At 38.7% G+C, this 20,411-nt stretch overlaps 1 protein-coding gene and 1 pseudogene across 6 annotated transcripts in view; both read left to right on the top strand.

The window, feature by feature from the left end:
- The first annotated feature begins 3,206 nt into the window (after nt 1–3,206).
- LOC119050670 (cellular retinoic acid-binding protein 1-like) lies at nt 3,207–3,622 on the top strand (annotated as a pseudogene).
- Nucleotides 3,623–7,182: 3,560 nt separating this feature from the next.
- Nucleotides 7,183–20,411, top strand: part of ZNF280C (zinc finger protein 280C) — a 77,418-nt gene continuing 64,189 nt past the window's right edge. For 3 of the 6 annotated variants that reach the window (XM_037147091.2, XM_037147086.2, XM_053662356.1), the window contains exon 1: nt 7,183–7,320. The gene's annotated coding sequence lies outside the window, so the exon portion shown is untranslated. The other 3 variants (XM_053662355.1, XM_037147088.2, XM_037147087.2) reach the window with 3 other exon arrangements.

Genomic DNA, 20,411 nt, shown 5'->3' with positions numbered 1-20,411 from the left:
AATGTATGGTTATGGTTGCTTCTCATGCGTGCCCTGCTGGGAACTGGCCCTGCTGGGAACTGGCTTGCAACCCAGGCATGTGTCCTGACTGGGAATTGAACCGTGATCTTTTGTTTTACAGGCCCATGCTCAATCCACTGAGCTACACCAGCCAGGGCTCCCCCTGTCTATTTTCTACCTACTATATATGCTACTTATTCCCTGTACCTTTTCCCCCATTCCCTCATTCCCCACTGATAAACCTCCATGTGATCTCCATTTCTGTGATTCTGTCCCTGTTCTAGTTGTTTGCTTAGTTTGTTTTTGTTTTTGTTTTAGGTTCAGTTGTTGATAGTTGTTGGTGTATTGTCATTTTACTGTTCGTAGTTTTGATCTTCTTTTTCTTACATAAGTCCCTTTAAAATTTTATGTAGCAAGGGCTTGGTGATGATGAACTCCTTTTTTTTTTTTTAAGATTTTATTTATCTTTGAGAGAGGAAGGGAAGGAGAGGAGGTGAGAAACATCAATGTGTGGTTGCCTTTCGTGCATTCCCTGCTGGGAACTGACCTGCAGAGAACCAGCCTGCAACCCAGGCATGTGCCCTGACTGGGAATTGAACTGCGATTGTGTGGTTCGCAGGCCCGTGCTCAATCCACTGAGCTATGCCAGCCAGGGCTGATGAACTCCTTTAATTTGACCTTATCTGGGAAGCACTTTATCTGCCCTTCCATTCTAAATGATAGCTTTGCCAGATAGAGTAATCTTGGTTATAGGTTCTTGTCTTTCATGACTTGGAATACTTATTTACAGCCCCTTCTTGCCTGCAAGGTTTCTTTTGAGAAATCAGCTGCTAGTCTTATGGTAACTCCTTTGTAGGTAACTGTCTCCTTTTTTCTTGCTGCTTTTAAGATTCTGTCCTTATCTTTAATCTTGGGTAATGTAATTATGATGTGTCTTAGTGTGCGCTTCCTTGGGTCCAACTTCTTTGGGACTCTATGAGCTTCCTGGACTTCCTGGAAGTCTATTTCCTTTGCTAGATTAGGAAAGCTCTCCTTCATTATTTATTATTCACTTAATTACCACAGCAAGGTAATCGCCAATCCCACCCACCATTTTATTTCTAAATATTAATTAAATCCATCTTCTACTCTCTCTTCCTATTGTCACTGTCTGTGTTATTCCTTTCAAAACTACCACTGAGGCATCCTAATTGGTCTCCTTGAATTTAGTCTTAACTCTTAAGTCTCTGTTTGTTTTTGAGTTCAGACAGATTAAACTAAATCACAAATATGCACTTCATTCTTCCATCAAAATCTTCAATGATTCCTATGTCCACAGGTTTTAAATCCAAGTTCCTGGTAAAGTCATTCAGTGTCCTCAGTCCACCTCCATCTACCTCTCTATTTTATTTCCTTCCACTGGTCCTTACTCACAAGTAATCTTGCACAGTTTCTTGCTTTCCTGCATATATTTTGCTGCTTTGTTTCAGCAGATGTTAAGATGGAATTAGATGTGTCAAATATTTAACGGAAGGACCACTTATAGAAGGTAAAGGAGGAAGGAGCAGAAATAGGTGGGAATAACTTTGTAACTATGGTCTGACACTTGTGAAAGAAGGATTGAGTAGGAAGAGCCTCTCACTGCAATGCAGTTCTAAGAAAGTCTTGGACAAGGGTGATTGGGGGTACCCAAGCAGAAATTGTCCATTAGAAGAATCCCACAACAGGCAATAAATAATAGTCTGGTACTAGTAATTCTGCCATGCCTAGTCATTGTCTGAGAGTTCCCCAGGGGGAAGCATGGCTGGGTATGAACACTGCAATAGATTCAAAACTAGAGTCTCAGTCATTGATGCTCTCTGCAGCAGGTTCTCTCATAGGAAGATCTGAATAGGGTATTGCCATGGCTGCTACATGCTTTTATCCCTATAGTTTTTCCCATGCTTTTCTAGCTGCTAGTCCCTCTGGCCACTCCACTTTTGATTGGTTGACTGCCAGCAGTAATTTAAACTCAGCTGTCACTTCCTTCATGAAGCCTCCTTTGACACACCCAAGATGAGTCAGGAGCCCACCTGAAGCATACCTCCATCACAGTAGTTATATGTTTAGGAACCTGTTCCTATCATTTGGATGAAAGCAACTTGAAAGCAAGGATTATGTCCCATTTATCTCAATATTCTCAACACCCGACATTGTGTTCAATAAGCATTTGCTGCATGAATGAGTGAGTAAATGAATAAATAAATAAATACATACATACATAAATACATAAATAAATAAAGGAATACCCAGACTCAATATCCCTGATTTACAGCATCTGCTCTAATCAAACTGGTCCTTTATTGTTTCAGAAAAGCATTTTTCTCATTTTTGTCTCCCTGCTTTCTTTCCTTTGTGTTTCCACTCTTACATAAAATGTCTCTTTTTTTTTTTTTTTTTTTGCCTTGTCAAGTTGTATTCGTTCTTCAAGATCCTGCTTAGTCTAAACTCACCTTAAGACCAGGCCTCCCATATCCACTTCCATCTACTCTAATTTCCTGTTTCTCTGAACTGTCACTGCATTTGAAAGTCTGAACCACACAAAACTAGTGTATTTGATTATACACATTCTTGAATTGCTCACTAATCATTTCTGGGGTGATGAGCCTAACTTGCCAATTAGATGTTAATGCAATAAGAGAAGGATTTATTTTGTATACTTCTTTGTGCACCCCCTCTAAAATATAGCATGATGCAAAGTACTGATTACAGACATTCAAACCTTTCAATTCTGGAGGGCTGTCAATCTCTGCATGCAGTTACCAGAGGAATATAAAAACTCTCTTTTCCTGGAAATTATATATGTGGGTGAATTATCCTTGAGATTTAGTCAAGAGCCCTCTACTACTAAAGTGGTTTAATCAGAAATGTGAGAAACAGAAAGGTCCTAACTGGAATTTTAGAGACGTGGGTGACTAAACATATTACTTCCACAAAAATATTTGACAGGAGTGACTTTGTCTTAACAGGAGATTAATTCTACTATTTACTTTATTGTACTTATTCTACATGAAGCCAGAATTGTTTGCTACCCCTTGTTGTTTAATATGTCCCAAAGGATCTTTGATCCCAGTTTCTCGTACTATCTATACATTTATTAATTCATTTAACATATATTTACTGAAGGCAGTCTCAGCTCTGCAGCTCTGAGTGCACCCACCACTGCCACCACCACCACCATCGCCACCATGCCTAACTTCACCATCACCTGGAACATGCACAGAAATGAGAACTTTGAAGAGCTCCTCAAGGCCCTGGGTGTGAATACCATGCTGAGGAAGGTGGCCGTGGAGGCAGCATCCAAGCCACACATGGAGATCCTCCAGGACTGTCTTGAACTGTCTACATCAAGACATCCACTATGGTGCACACCACCAAAATCAACTTCAGGGTCTGAGAAGGCTTTGCAGAGGAGACTGTGGATGGATGCAAGTACAGGAGTTTGGCCACTTGGGAGAATGAAAACAAGATCCACTGCACACAAACTCTCCTCCAGGGGGATGGCCCCAAAACCCACTGGCTCCATGAGCTGGCCAACGATGAGCTTATACTGTCATTCGGTGCCAATGATGTGGTCTGCACAAGAATTTATGTGCAGGAGTGAAGGTGGTCGTCTTGTTCCTGCTTTGGGGGTATGATGCATGTCCCCCCCCACCCAGAGGAATGTATTAGGTCTGAGGTGCCAGTGGGCATCCCCTCCCTTGCTGTTGGCATTAGGCGACCAGTTTCCCCATGCCCATGTGGTAGAGCTTCCATGAGGCCTTTGGGCTGTGTCCCTGGCTCCCTAGTTTAGCATCTGCACAGTATCATAATTAAACTTATTGGAAACATAAAAAAAAACCCAAACCAACAACACATATTTACTGAAAATCTAAAGAGATAAGAGATTATAATGGCTAGTCTAGATGCCAGAACCAAAATGCCTGCAAAGTCATTTGGTATGACTGCAAAGTACTTACTATCTCTATGCCATCTGTAGATGGGGGTGATAAACATAATACTTTCCTGATAAATCTGTATGAAAATAATTAGTATTTATAAAGTACTGAGAACAGTGCTTCACACACTATAAGTGCTACATAATTTTTTTAGCCACAGTTGTAATTATTACTACATACCAAGTGTCCATAGAAATACCTCTCCTGTCTTTCCCGTATTCAGTTTCTTTCATTCTTTAAAGTGTTCTGTGGGGGCAGTTCCTCTAGAAGGCCCACTCAGAATAAACATACATTCCCAGGAACTTAGGTTACTCTATCAGATGTACTATTTGACAACTTTGTGGGGTTTTTTTGATGGAATGAGAAACAGAACAGGAAAATTTTGATGCTGGCCATTGCATACAATTTAGACTGGGGATAAGGAAACCTAGGTTTTAGTACTCACCTTGCCATTTTTCTCTTGTCCCTTGTGTGATACTGGACAACTCTTTCAGCCTTCCTAAATTTTCATTGACCCATCTTTAATATTAGTAGTTTTCATATGTTTATTATTTATTTTATATATTGACAAATGGATAAACAATTCTGGTATATCCATGCAATGAAATATCAATCGATCATAAAAAGGAATAAAATACAACATGGATGAACCTTGAGAACATTATGCAAAAAAAAGTCAGTCGCAAGAGATGGCATATTATATAATTCCATTTACACGAAGTGTCAAGAACAGGGAAACTTATGGAGATGGAAAGTAGACTAGTGGTAGTCTAGGGCTAGGGGATATGCTGGGGCAGGAAGGGGCATGGTGGTTAACAGTTTCTTTTGGGGGTAATGAAAATGTTCTTGCCCTGACTGGTGTAGCTCAGTGGATTGAGTGCGGGTTGTGAAACAAAGGGTCGCCAGTTTGAATCAGTCAGGGCACATGCCTGGGTTGTGGGCCAGGTCCCCTATCCCCAGTAAGGGGTGCAAGAGATGCTACCACACATTGATATCCCTCTCCCTCTCTATCTCCTTCCTTTCCCCTCTCTCTAAAATAAATAAATAAGTAAATAAATAAACAAACAAATAAATAAATAAATAAATAAATAAAATCTTAAAAAAGAGAAAATGTTCTGAAGTTGATTGTGGTGGTGGTCACACATATCTGTGACTATACTAAAAGCTATTGAATTGTATACTTAAAATGGTTGAATGGTATGGTATGTGAACTATATCTTAATAATGCCATTTAAAAAAAAATTTGTACACCAACATTCATAGCCGCATTGTTCATAATAGCCAAAAAGTGGAAGCAACCCAAATATTCATCAACTGGAAAATGGATTTTAAAATCATATAGTTATTACAATGGAATATTATGCAGCCATAAAAAGGAACGAATTAGTGATTCCTGCTACCACACAAATAAATCTACCTCTAAAACATGCTAAATTAAAGAAGCCAGATACCAAAAAAAAACCAAAACCCTACATATTGTATGATTTTGCTTCTATGGTATGTCCAAAAGAGGCAAATCTGTGGAAAAACGTTGATTAAAGGTTGCTAGGGGATGCGGGTAGGAGGAAATTGGGATTAGCTATTAACAAGTATGGGGGTGATGAAAATGTTCTGGAGTAAGATAGTGGTGATGGTTTTACACAACAATATGAATATATTAGAAACCACTGCATTTTACATTTTAAAATGATAGTTTTTATGTGAATTAATCTTAACTTTTAAAATTTCCCAGAAAGGCTATAGAAGAGTAAATCCTGATTTAATGGCAGTCAAAAAAAAAAAAAAAGGCACTTGGTGAGTTAGTCAAAAGAACCAAATAAAATAGTGGGTTTTTTTTTTTTTAGAAGCTTGGAGGAGAGTCTTAAAGATAAAATAGTCAAAATCATCAAAGTTCCCACATTTGGATACCATTCGCAGGCATCTTTTTTATTATAATTTGGCTTGTTCTGTACATTTTTAAAAAGAGAACATTTACTGACAATAGTTTTCAGGTTTTCTCGGCCATTATATTTTTTTCATGGAAAAAAAGAATGAATTGATTTAGAATTTTGAGTTGGTTTATAAATGTTTTCTAGTCATCCCACTGAAGCATAACTGAACCTCCCCCTCCTACTTTTAGTTACAATGTGGAGGCTCTTGACACTCCAAACACCCAGAGAATCTGAGATAAATTTATTACGCAAGGGGCCCTGGGAAAGGAGGGGATCCAAACAGCTCTGGACTGGCTTAAGAGAGAGGAAGAGGGAGTGTGTTGCAACTTTATAGTCTCTAGACTACACTGACAACAAAGGAGAAAGAAAGCTCTGGGCTTTCTTATCAGCCTGCCAAGAAGTGGGGAGCTATCTAGAAATGCTCCAAGATTTTGCAACTTTTAACTTTCCGTGTTTGTTATTTTGATTACTTGCTGTTTTTTCTTGTAAAGCTTATTTTCAAGGCCAGTAGCAAAAGAAAGTTCAGATGAGAAAGAAAAACTAACTCAAATAGTATTGGTAGGATTCAGTGACTGACCGAACTTGCATGTGTGTCAAGGAACTATTATGGCAAGGTTTTAAGTCTGGGTAACTCTTGAGAGAATGACCACTACTACCACAGAACTTGTAAGGAAAATTGTGAGAAGAAACTTTCTTTACCACTCAAATTTAATGCTTAGAAAATGTTTGCGCAAGCAGTATCTTGGCAAATGTTTTTCGTGTAAACATATTTTCCCTTAACATTCCCTTACTATTATAGATATCTATATGATAGGAATAACATGCAAGCAAAACCACCAGTTTAAAACAAATTTAGTGAAATTAATAAATCATTTCAATAACCTGATTTTTATTCCTTTTATTCATCTAGTTTAGGTCTTCAACTCCCAGTTATAGTATGTTTAAAATTGTTGCCTCTCTCCGTTACACAGAGAGGATCCAGAATTCACATTTTCATGTGCTGAGATACTGGGTGCAGCCCAAATTTTGAAAATGCAACCGTGGTTGACAGGAGGGTTGAGAAAGACAACGGCTTCAGCGTCCCGCCTTCTCCAGGGCTTGCAGCCCGCAACCCACTGACCACAGCGCACAGTTAAATTGCCGCTGCCTTCAAGAATGTATGAGGTCCAGCACAGGTCCGCGCACGCCCTCCGTCATCCGTTAGAAAAGAAACCCGGATGTGCAGTGGTCCGGGTGGGGGTGGTGGAGGTGCGGTCCCCTACCCATGAGGCAGCGCGCTTAGCTATATACCTCCGCCGTAGGCTGAGCCGTTCATTCCACGCCTGGAGTCGCCGAGGCTGCTGCTTTTCTTTGGCCGCCGCTCGGTGTTTCCGGGCTCCTCCTCTTTCTCCTCCTCCTTCGAGTCCCAGTTGGGCCGACCCGTTGTGTTCGCGGTAAGTATCCCTACACCCGCCTGCGCCTCGGGGAAGCTGGTGGAGGCTCTCGCTCGTAGTTGTGACCGCCTTGCCCTGAGGGCAGCAACGGGGGCCTAGCGGTGAGGAAAGCGGATTTTGAGGGTCTGTATTCTGGCGAAAGCCGCCTGGATCGCCCAGGGCGCGGGGGAGGGGACGACGAGGTGGCGCGGTGCCGGGTGGGCCACCATCTTGCGCCATCCCTGACGGGGGAGGGATCTAAGGAAGGTAACTCGGCGGCAGGGTTTGGCGGGCAGCTCAGGCCGTGGTCGCGCGGGCTGGCGCCACTGCCCCCTCATCTCTTGGGGCCTGTGCATCTGTCCCATGACAGGTTTTGTCTCTTCTTTTTAGAGGCAACTCCCTTTGGTCGTTTATACTTTTGATGTCGATGTTTGCCGACACCCGCCTATCCCCAAGTCTCTAAAGTCGTAGGCAAAGAAACCAGAGAAGGTTCCGAACTTTCAGGCTTCAGGGGCCTTTGGGCCCGTAGTTCAGGTCCAGGTTCCCCCCACCCGGGTTACTGGTCGTGGAGTGCTCACATCCTGTTCTTGCCAAAGGGACTTCGCTCCTCCGTTATAAAAATCGTGCTCCATTCCGTTATTGTCTAGAGGAGAAGAGCCTTGAGAAGAAACGTGGAGTTCGATATACAGTTTTTTTAACAGTGAGCTTTGCAGGTTTTACTTATGGGAAAAAAAAATCTCGTTCTCAGGCTTTATCCTTCTCTAGACACGGTGGGAGTTCCTCTTGACTTATCTCAAGTTTTAATGCTTTTATTAAGGAGAAATCAGAATAAAATGTCAAGTATACCAGCTTCTGGAAGCACGGGAGATTTTCATCCAAGGGATTCTCTTTGTTTGCAAAGATTTTTTACTTGTTCTTTTTGAATATGTGGACTTAAATTTTGCCTTTTGTTTTCAGTTTTGGTCTGTGAATTTTAATGTCTTCTAGTGCCATTAAATATAAAATTGAAACCAAGAAATAGAGTTTTAAACAACAAAAGTCTCCTCTTTGCATTCGTGAGATGTCCAGCTTTGGGGGTTATCGTGAAAACTCAAACTGTCTCCTTAAGGATAAATTTTGCAGATCCTATGAAGGCACTGGTTTGCTTTATTAAGTTACGGCTCTATGCCTTTGATGTTTTAACATTGGTACAAATTCCACTATAATTGTATTTTACATTTGTGTATTTCATTGATTATTACCCGTTTTGAGGTGGAATGTGGGGTGTTGATAGAACTGTGTGAAAGGTGAGGAAACAGCCTCAAGGAGATTTTACCAAAGTCATAAATGGGTAGGAATTGATAGAACCTGTTCTTAAACCTAGATCTTCTAAGTCCTCAGCCAGTGTTTAATTTACTATATTATGCCCCACTTTTCACGGGACTGAGGTGGTTAAGGAGAATAAACAAGGAGGCTCACCCCACAAAAACAGAAGAAATATTTTTCAATTCCCCTTTCCTTCATATTTTTATTTTTTAATACTTCACATCTTTTCACCTTTTTAGTATTTAAACAATATTATTGTTTCCAAGCATGTTGAAAAGTTAAACAATAGCACATTGGAAAAAGTTTTGATGTTGAAGGGCTCCAAATTTCAGCTTCCCCTGTTCAACCTATTTTCTTTCCTCAGTTGTTTTCTAGTCCAATCCAATTTCTTCAGCCCAATGTTTTACTACTTAGCATCAGCGTTTTTAGTTGAAGAAGTGGATGAGGGGATAAGGATATATAATTCTGTACCTCTTCTTCTCTCCCATTTGTTCTTTTTATTCAAGAGGACATTTAGAACCATAGAAAGTGGAGGGATCAAGGAAAAAGGACTCATGGACATGGACAACAGTGTGGTGATTGCAGGGGGGAGGGGAGTATAAGGGGGATAAAAGTAATGGAAAAGAATACAATAAAATGTTTTTAAAAGAACCATACCAAAATATTTTTGTTGCTCTTGCTATACTAATAGGAGAGGGGAAATACCTAAACAAATAGCAATTTTTGTAAATAAAAGAAATCTGTAGTTTTAGTAACAGATTAGATATTGAAAATATATATTAAAATATTTTGTTATTTCAAAACTAAGAAGATCAGAAATATGTATGACCTATTCACTAATTAAATGTATAACTCTGAATATTTTTTCTGTCTTCCTACTTCAAGAAGGATTTAAAAATATTTGGTTTTCAGTAAGGTTATTTTAAATAATGACTCAAGAAGACTTGGTTTGCTCAGTAATGGTATCAAAATGTGTGTCTATATTTTTTTATTCATTTTCTGCAAAGCAGTTTTCATTTAAGGAGTGTTTTTATTCACTCTGAATATGTCAGGAAAAATAGTCATCACTATGTACGACCTGGGTCCAATGGAACTTTTTACATTATTTTTTGTATTTCAAGTCATTTTATAAATAACTTACATAACAATCACAAAATAGGGAAACCAGCTTTATTAAATATTTAATAAGAATTTATGCATGGTGTACTCCTTTGTATATAGTTAGAAAAAATAAAAGATATATTTCACAAGCTGATTTAGGAGTCTAATTGTCTTTTATTAAGACAGATATTAAAGACACTTGCAAAAATGTAAACCAGTGCCACACTTATCATTAAATTTTTTGTTTAGAAAAAATTTTTTCATTAAAACTATATATGAACATGTATTGGGCTTATCCATGCTTTAAATTAATAAATATTAATTTTTTAAGTTTTCTTTCTTTTGAGTTTTAAAAATTGTTGTTCAATTACACTTGTCCCCATTTTTCCATATTACTCTCCCCTGCCCTACCAAACCCCCACCTCCCACATTCAATCCTGCCACCCTTTTTCTTTGTCCTTGTCCTTGTCCTTGTCCATGGGTCCTTTATACTTGTTCTTTGAATTGACCCTTCCCCTTTTTTTCCATTATAACCCTCCTCCTTCCCCTCTGGTCACTGTCAGTTCTTTATTTTCATGTCTTTCATTCTATATTGCTCCCTTGTCTGTTTGGTGATTAGGTTCCACTTATAGGGGAGATCATATGGTATTTGTCTTTCACGGCCTGGCTTATTTCACTCAGCATAATACTCTCCATTTCCAGTCATGCTATCAGTAAAGAATGGGAGTTTTTTCTTTCTGCTACATAGTACTCCATTCTATAAAATACCAGTTGTTGATCCACTCATTTACTGATGGGCACCTAGGCTTTTCCAGCACTTGGCTATTGCAGATAACACCATGATGAACATTGGGGTGCATAGCTTCTTTTGAATTGGTGTTTCAGGATTCTTAGGGTATAATCCTAGCAATAGAATTGCCAGGTCAAAATTCAGTTCCATTTTTTGGGTTTTTTTTTGTTTGTTTGTTTGTTTGTTTTTAGGAAATCCATAGTGTTTCCCACTGTGGCTGCCCAGTCTGCATTCCCACCACCAGTGCACTAGGGTTCCCTTTTCTCCACAACCTCACCAGCATTTGTTGATTGCTGGTTTGTTTATGACAGTCATTCTGACAGATATGAAGTGGTACCTTATTGAGGTTTTTTTTTTAAATCTTTTTAAAAAGATTTTATTTATTTATTTTTAGACAGAGGGAAAGGGTGGGAGAACGAAAGGGAGAGAAACATCAATGTGTGGTTGCCTCTCATGGGCTCCCTATTGGGGAGGTGGCCTGCAACCCAGGCCTGTGCCCTAGGCTGGGAACCAAACCAGCGACCCTTTGGTTCACAGGCCAGTGCTCAATCCACTGAGCCATACCAGCCAGAGCCATCATTGAGTTTTAATTTGCAGCTCTCTGATGGCTAGTGGTGTTGAACATCCTTTCATATGTCTCTGAGCCCTTGGTCTTTCTTGGAGAAGTGTCTCTTCAGGACCTTTGCCCATTTTTTAATTGGATTGTTTGTATTCCTGGAGTGGAGTTGTGTGAGTTGATTATATATTTTGGAGATCAAACCCTTGTCCAAGGTGTCATTGGCAAATATATATTCCCATGTGGTTGATTCCCTTTTCATTTTGCAGATGTATTCTTTAGCCATGCAGAAGCTTTTTATTTTGATGAAGTCCTATTTGTTTATTCTTTCCTTTATGTCCCTTGCTCTGTGGAACATATCAGTGAAATATTGCTGCATGGAATATCTGAAATTTTCCTGCCTGTGTTCTTCTCTAGGACTTTATGGTGTCACAACTTATACTTAAGTCTTTTATCCACCATGAGTTTATTTTTGTGAATGGTGTAAGTTGGTGGTCAAGTTTCATTGTTTTGCATGTGGCTCTCGAGATCTCCCAACACTATTTGTTGAAGAGACTATTTTTTATTCCATCTTATGCTCCTACCCCTTTGTCAAATATTAATTGACCATAAGGATGTGTGTTTATTTCTGGGCAATCAATTCTGTTCCATTGATCTATATGTTTGTTGTTATGCCAGTACCAGACTGTTTTGATAACAATGGCCTTATAATATACTTTAATGTCTTGTGATACTTTGAGGTATTGTGATCCCTCCTACTTTGTTTTTTCTCAAAATTGCTGAGACTATACAAGGTCATTTATGATTCCATATAAATTTTGAAATATTTGTTCCAGATCTGCAAAATATGTCATTGGTATTTTAATAGGGATTGTGTTGAATGTATAAATTGCTTTAGGTAGTATGGACATTTTGATAATGTTAATTCTCCTAATGTATGGACATGGTATATGCTTCCATTTATTTGTGTCTTCCCTTTTTTAAGACAAAAACATACTAATTATTTTTTTTAATTTTTTAATTAATTTTATTTAGTTTTTTTTCTTTTTTAAAATTTTTTAAAATTAATTTTATTTAGTTATTTTTCAAGTACAGTTTTTTGTCTATTTCTCCCATCCCAGCCTCCCCTGCCCCTTGCTCCCCACCTCCCTCCCATTCCACCCCTCTTAGTTCTTATCCCTGTGTCCTTCCTGTTTGTTCCTCCAAATCCCTCCCCCTTTTTCCCCTTAACTTCCCTTCCTTCTCCCCTCTGGTCAATGTCCCCTTGTTCTCTATTTCAGTGTCTTTGGGTTTTTTTTTTCTGCTTGCTTGTTTGTTTTGTTGTTTAGCTTCCTGTTAAAGGTGAGATCATATGGTATTTATCTTTCAGCACCTGGCCTATTTCACTCAGCATAATGCTTTCCAGTTCCATCCATGTTGTTGTAAAAGGTAGTAGCTCCTTCTTTCTCTCTGCAGCATAGAATTCCATTGTGTATATGTACCACAATTTTTTGATCCATTCATTTACTGATGGGCACCTAGGTTGCTTCCAACATACTAATTATTTATTAATTTCTTTTTAATTTTTTAAAATTACTTTACTGTTGTTCAGTTACAGTTGTCTGCATACCCCCCCCCACTGCTCCCTATTTGTATCTTCCTAAATTTCTTCAGTGTTGTATAGTTTTCTGAGTACAGGTCTTTTATCTCCTTGGTTAGGTTTATTCCTAGGTTTAAAAAAAACTTTATTTTTCTTGTTGCTATATAAATTGAGATTTTTTCCTGATTTCTGTTTCTGATATTTCATTGTTGGTGTACAAAAATGCCAGTGATTTCTGAACATCGACTTTCTATCCCACTGTTTTGCCAAATTTGCTTACTAGGTTGAGTGGATTTTTGATGGACTCTATAGGGTTTTATATGTGTACTGTCATGTCATCTGCAAACAATGAGTTTTGCTTCCTCCTTTCCAGTTTGGATGCCTTTTATTTCTTTTTCTTTTCTGATCACTGTGGCTAGAACTTCCAATATTATGTTGATTAGAAGTGGTGAAAGCAGACATACTTGTCTTGTTCCTGACCTTAGTGGGAAAGCTTTAGTTTTTGCCCATTGAATATGATGTTGGCTACAGGTTTCTCATATATGGCCTTTATTACATTGAGATATGTGCCCTCTACTCCCACTTTGCTGTGTGTTTTTATCATAAATGGGTGCTATACCTTATCAAGTGTTGTTGCAGCATCTATTGGTATGATCAAATTATTTTTGTCTTTTTTTATGTGATGTATTACATTTATTGATTTGTGAATATTGTACCATCCTTGCATCCCAGGAGAGAATCTGACTTAATCATGGTGTATGATCTTTTTAATGTATTGCTGGATGCAGTTTGCCAATATTTTGTTGAGGATTTTAGCATCTATGTTCATCAGCGATACTGGCCTGAAGTTTCTTTCTTTGTTGTGTCTATCTGGTTTTGGGATTAGGATGATGCTGGCCTCATAAAAAGAGTTTGGGAATCATCCTGCTTCTTGTATTTTTTGGAACAGTTTGACAAGGATAGGGGTTAGCTGTTTCTTAAATGTTTTGTAAAAATTTTCCTGTGAAACCATCCAGCCTAGGGCTTTTATGTGCCAGGAGTTTTTTGATTACTGCTTCAATTTCATCTGCTGTTATTGGTCTGTTCAGGCTTTCTGCTTTTTCATTGAGTTTTGGAAGATTATATTTTTCTAGAAATTTGTCCATTTCACCTAGGTTTTCAAATTTCTTGTCATATAGTTCTTTGTAGTAATTTCTTTCAATCCTTTTCATTTCTGTGGTGTCAGTTGTAATCTCTCCTCTTTCATTTCTGATTGTGTTTATTTGGGTCCTCTCTCTTTTTTTCTTGATGAGTCTGCTCAGAGAGTTGTCTATTTTGTTTGTCTTTTCAAAGAACCAGCCCCTGGATTCACTGATTTTTTAGAATTGTGATTTTAGTCTCTATGTCATTTAATTCTGTTCTGATCTTGGTTATTTCCTTCCTTCTACTCTAGGTTGTCTTTGTTGTTGCTCCTCGAGTTCTTGTAGGCATAGGGTTAGGTTGTTTATTTGAAATGTGTCTATCCATTTTAGGTAGGCCTGTATCACTATGAACTTCCCTCTGAGGACTGCCTTCACTGTGTCCCGCAGGATTTGGGCTGTTGTGTGTTCATTTTCATTTGTTTCCAGAAATGTTTTCATTTCTTTCTTGATCTCATTATTAACCCATTCATTATTTAATAATATGCTATTCATTCTCCATGAATTTGAATGTTTTTGAGTTTTTTCCTTGATGTTGGTTTCTAGTTTCAAGCCCTTGTAGTCTGAGAAAATACTTGATATGATTTCAATTTTCGTGAATTTGTTCAGGCTTGTTTTGTGTCCCGTCATGTGGTCTGTGCATTTGAAAAGAATGTATATTTTCTTTCTTTAGGGTGAAAGGTTCTGTATGTCAGTTAAGTCCATTTGATTTAGTGCATTGTTCAGTTTCACACTATTCTTGTTGATATTTTGTTTGGAAGGTCTATCCATTTTTGACAATGGGGTGTTAAAATGCCCTGCTATGAGTGTGTTGCTGCCTGTATCTTTCTTGAAGTCTCCAAGATTTTCCTTTTATATTTGTATGCTCCTATGTTGGGTGTACATATATTTACAATGTCTTTGTCTTCTTGATGGCTTCTTCCCTTGAGTGTCATGAAGCATCCTTCTGCGTCTCTTTTTATTACCTTTGTTTTGCAGTCTATTTTGTTTGATATAAGTGTTACTATCCCAACTTTTTTTTCCCTGTCCATTTGCTTGGAATATTTTTTTCCCAAACCTTCACTTTCAGTCTGTGTAGGTCTTTTGTTCTGAGGTGGGTCTCTTGTAAGCAGTATATGTGCAGGTCATGTTTTCTTATCCATTCAGCTACCCTGTGTCTTATTATTGGAGCATTTAATCCATTTACATTTAAGGCTGTTGTTGATAGGTACATATTCATTGTCATTTTTCCTTTTTCTACACATATGCCTCTCTCTCTTACTCTTCTTCATCTTCTTAAGGCAGTTCCTTTAACATATCTTGCAATGCTGGTTTAGTGGAGGTGAATTATTTTATCATTCCTTTCTCTGGGAAACTCCTTATTTGGCCTTCCATTTTAATTGAGAGCATTGCAGGATAGAGTAATCTTGATTGCAGGTCTTTACTTTTCATTACCTGGAATATTTCTTGCCACTCCCTTCTGGCTTGTCGTGTTTCCATTGAGAAGTCAGCTGCTAGCCTTATGGAGGCTCCCTTGTATGTTACTTCCTGTTTCTCTCTGGCTGCCTTTAAGATTATCTCTTTGTCTTGGAATTTTTGCCATTTTAATTACATGTTCTGGGAGTGGGCCTGTTTGGGTTCATCTTGATTGGTATCCTCTGTACTTCCTGGACTTGTATGATTTTTTTCTAGCATCAAATTAGGGAAATTTTTCATAATTGCCTTTCAAACAGTTTTTCTATCCTGTGCTCCTCTTCTTCTTCTGGTGTCCCTATTATATGGATATTATTACGTTTCATGTTGTGCTGCAGTTCCCTTAACTCCTCTTTGTTCTTTATGAGTCTTTTTTTCTTGTCTTGCTCTTTCTGGGAATTTTTTTGTACCTTGTACTCCAGCTTGCTGATTCTATCTATCCTCTGCTTCATTTAGCCTGGTTTTGATTCCTTCTACTGTGTTTTTCCATTCAGAAATTGTATTCTTCATTTCCTCCTGGCTCTTATTGATAGTTTCTATTTCCTTTTTCATGCTAATGTAATTCACAGTAAGTTCCTTGTACCTTCCATGTAGTTTTTGGTAATTTTCACTTAGCTCATTGAGCTTTCTCGTAACCATTGCTTTGAACTCAGTATCTGATAGTTTACTTGCCTCTGTTTCATTTAGTACTCTTTCTGGTGATTCCACCTTTCCTTTCTATTTGGGGTTGTTTCTTTGTCTTCCCATTTTTTGGCAGTCTCTTCTTTGCTTCTTGTTTGCTTCTGTCTCTTAAATTTATCTGCTTTAATTCTCTGTCTTTGTGGTGTGAACTTCTATGGTGGAGACCTGTGTGATTCAGTGGTCTATTCTCCATGATCTCCTGAATGCTCTCAGGATGCCATTTATGCTAGCTCTGTGGATGTAATGGGTTTTGATTGTTGTTGGGTCATTCTTTGGTGGGTCCTTCCCTCCATCTGGTTGACCAGGGTCACTCCACCCACCATGTCTCGTATGCTATTGTGCAGGTACTGCCAGAACAAAGCCACATCTGCAAAAATAGTTCACATCCACAGTCCCACTATGAACAGTAAATGAACCATTGTTAATAAGGGTGTAAAGAGATCAAGATAATTGTAAGAAAGGAGAGCAAATATGAGGTGACCTACTGAAAGAAAAATGATTTCAAGAGGGTAGAGGGAGGAACACTAATAAAAGTAAGGAATCGGAGCAATGAGAAGAGAGTAGGTATAATTTACATGATAAATAAAAAAGGGAATGAAGAAGGCAGAATGGAGTAAGAGAAAAGGAGTGTATAGTATTGGGTTTAAACAGTAATTTTAAAAAATAAAATAAAGTGAGAAAGAGAAACAAAAGGGGGGAGAGTAAATAAATAATAAAAAAAAATTAAGAACCAAATTGGAGAAAAGGATTCACCACAGCACTACCAACAATAAATGAGCTAAAATTAATACAGGTACTATAAGAATTACAGGGGGAAATGAAGAAAGAAAAGCTTAAGAGATGTCTAGAGGAAAGCGAAGTGTTTTTGAGATGGTAGAGGGACAGGGAATAGCAAATGTGAGCAAAGAAAACCAGGCTAAGACAGGGAAAAATTAAAATTGGAGATGGAAAAAGAAATTAACAGAGCATTTCCCCTGGAAAAAAATAAATAAAATTGGAGATGAAAAAGAGACAAAGAAAAAAGGGGGCACGATGAAAGGGAAAAAAACAGGCTTAGAGAGGGACAAATTAAAATTTCTGGCAAAAAAAAAAAGACTAGGAGAGGGGAACAGTAAAATTTGAGATTTGAAATACGAAAAATAGTGAAGTTCTAGAGAAAAAAATGGGAAAAATGCAACAATTACCTTATCCGCAACCAACAAGCAAAGATTGCTAAATGTGGAGAGAGAGTGTGGGTATTTTAAGAGCAGGAAAAAGAATGTGAGGTGACCATTGGCAAGAAAATTGGTTCTGAGAGGCTGAACAGAGTAGAAATAATAAGAGTGCATAATGGAAACAAATTGTAGGAAGAAAGAAAACAAAATTTAAAATGGAAATAATGAGAGGAAAGAAGGAGGTGAATGGGATAAGAGAAGGGAGGACCAAAATCTGTGAGTTAAAATAATCTATAATATAAAATTTAGTGACTTAATATGCACAAACTTGAAGGACAAGAAATAAATGTTGAAAGCTATTCAGGAAAGAAAATATCACAACTTATGGAGAAGACTGTGGTGGGTTTCCTCTTGATAGCACCTAGTATTTACCACTGTTTTTGCTTTCTGGATCCACCTCTGGTGATATCAGATGGTGACCTCATCTTGCCTTAGGCAGCCTATTTGAGACTACCAGGGATCTACTCTCTGTGGCTGACTCCTTCCGTTGCTAATCTAGTCACACTTCACTCAGCAGTCAGGCTTAAGCACCATAGTTGGGGCAGAGTCCCTCCTGGGGGTGAGGCTATTGCTTCCCCTCTTGCTGCTGCCACTTAGAGGGGAGTAGTCTGCTTGAGCAAGATGGCTCCTGCAGTATGAGGATGACTCAGCACCAGGATCCTGGCAGCTGCTCTCTCATTTCTCTCCCCAAAGCCTCTGTTCCCCAACTCTCCAAATGTCTCCAGTCCACTCTGCCTCTTCCTTCGCTAGAGCCCTGGTTAAGTGGCTGCAAATGAAATCTATGCATTGGCCCTTTAAACAGCTCTCTCTTTGAATCTGTGGCCAAATGTTTCTGGCAGAGAGAAACCCCTCTGCTTTTTGCAGCTGGCTGGGTGATATCTGTGTATTTTTCAGGCTCTGGTGCTCTAGGCTGGGGAGCCCAGCTTAGGGTTTAGACCTCACACTTCTCAAGTGTATCCAACTGGACACTTAAATACCTCTCCATCACTTCAGCTGCTACCTACAGGTGCCCAACTAGTCCTCTCATGTCTGCACTGCATTCCCTACAAGTCACATTCTGCTGAAGCTGTTTCTTCTGTCCGTGGTTACAAGGCTTCTCCTGCTATTGTTCAGTTGTTTATTCCAGATGATTTCTCCACCATTTAGTTGTATTTCCAGATTGGTACTGGGAGGAAGTTAATGTAACTTCCCCTCACTCTTCCACCATCTTCTCCAATCTAAGTTTTAATTTCTAATGTGATAAGTTACAATAGATATAATCCACATAAACAAAAAGCTCATTGAAGTCCTTATTAAGTTTCAAGAATGCAAAGAGTTCCTTAGACCAAAAAGTTTGAGGACTACTGATGTTGTATACTTCATTTTTGACAATATTTTAACAGTTCTTTTTTTAAATTTTATTTAGTTATTTTTCAAGTACAGTTTTTTGTCTATTTCTCCCATCCCAGCCCCCCCCCTCGTGCTCCCCACCTCCCTCCCATTTCCTCCCCCCCCAGCCCTCATCCCTGTGTCCTTCATACTTGTTCCTCCAAATCCCTCCCCTTTTTCCCCATTAAATTCCCTTCCCTCTCCCCTCTGGTCACTGTCCCTTATTTTAACACTTCTTTACCTGAACTAGAATTTTTGTTTTCTCATCTTCTCAGTAGATATTACTGTTTTCATTTTACAGATAGAAAACTAAGGTCAAAAAGGTTGATTAAACATCCTATAGGTTTGGCGACCAGAATATAGTAGATTCCAAATCCCCACTTAGTTATTATTCAGTCTATGTCCAGTGTTCTCATCCCTATTCTGTAGTTTTTTAGTTGACATGTTCCCTAGTGGATAAAATTTACCCCTATGAGCCCTGGCTGGTGTGGCTCAGTGGATTGAATGCCAGCCCAAGAACCAAAGGGTCACCAGTTCAATTCCCAGTCAGGGCACATGCCTGGGTTTCAGGCCAGGTCCCCAGTAGGAGAGCACATGAAAGGCAACTACACACTGATATTTCTATCTTCCTCTCTCTCCCTCCCTTCCCCTCTCTAAAAATTAATTTTAAAATCACCTTTTTTTTAAAATCACCTTTAACAAGAAGCTAAACAACAAAACAAACAAGCAAGCAGAAAAAAAAAAAACAAAGACACTGAAACAGAGAACAAGGGGACAGTGACCAGAGGGGAGAAGGAAGGGAAGTTAAGGGGAAAAAGGGAGAGGGATTTGGAGGAACAAATAGGAAGAACACAGGGATGAGAACTAAGGGGGGTGGAAATGGGAGGGAGGTGGGGAGCAAGGGGTGGGGGAGGCTGGGATGGGAGAAATAGACAAAAAACTGTACTTGAAAAATAACTAAATAAAATTAATTTTTTAAAATCTGTAAAAAATTTACCCCTATAAGATGTGAATTAATTAATAATATAATCCTGAGGTTACTTTAGAAAATAGTCATTATAGTATATCTTGTGAAACTTTTATAAAGTAGTATGTAGTTTGGCTTTGAAAGGCAATTTATGCATTAGTTTTTTCTCCTGGTTATCTTTTACATATGAATTATAATGAAAGCATATTCTTATAGATAAAAATCTTTAGCCTGAATGTGATATAAAAATTACTTTGCAGAAAATAAGATGTACTATAATGCCCAATCCCAAAAACTAACATAAAATATTTTAAAATATAAGCAATAATTGCAAAGTATTAGACCATAAAATTCCAGTGAATTTTATATCTTTAGGGTCATCTAGATGTTTTCTACTAATAAATGAAGTATGAAAGTCAACAGAGACATATCTTTTGACTTCTGACCAAGGTGGAGGTGTATATAGATATACTTTGCCTCCTCGTACAACCAAAAGAAGGACAACAAATTTAAAAACAAAAAATAACCAGAACTGCCAGAAAATCAAACTGTATGGAAGTCTGACAACCAAGGAGTTAAAGAAGAAACATCATGCAGACTGGTAGGAGGGGCAGAGGTGGGCGGCCAGGGCGGAGAGGACCTGCAGCAAGGCAGTGACTGGAGGACCAGAGCAGGCAAGTCAGCAGCTGGCAGACTAGGTGGTCCCACATTTGTATGCGGATAACCGTGAAGAACAACTGGGGAGCACCAAGAAACAGCACAACCCAGGGTTCTGGCACTGGGAAATAAAGCCTCAAAACCTCTGGCTGTAAAAACCTGTAGTGGTACCAGCAGGAGAAACTCCCAGCCTGAGGAAAGTTAGTTGGAGACACCTGCCCACCCAGGAATCAGTGCCAGAAGGGCCCAGATTTGCTTGTGGAA

This window comes from Artibeus jamaicensis, unplaced genomic scaffold, assembly GCF_021234435.1.
Source record: "Artibeus jamaicensis isolate MK-2021 breed Jamaican fruit bat unplaced genomic scaffold, CSHL_Jam_final contig_240, whole genome shotgun sequence".
NCBI lineage: Eukaryota > Metazoa > Chordata > Mammalia > Chiroptera > Phyllostomidae > Artibeus > Artibeus jamaicensis.
This window is presented reverse-complemented; position numbering and strand designations above follow the sequence as displayed.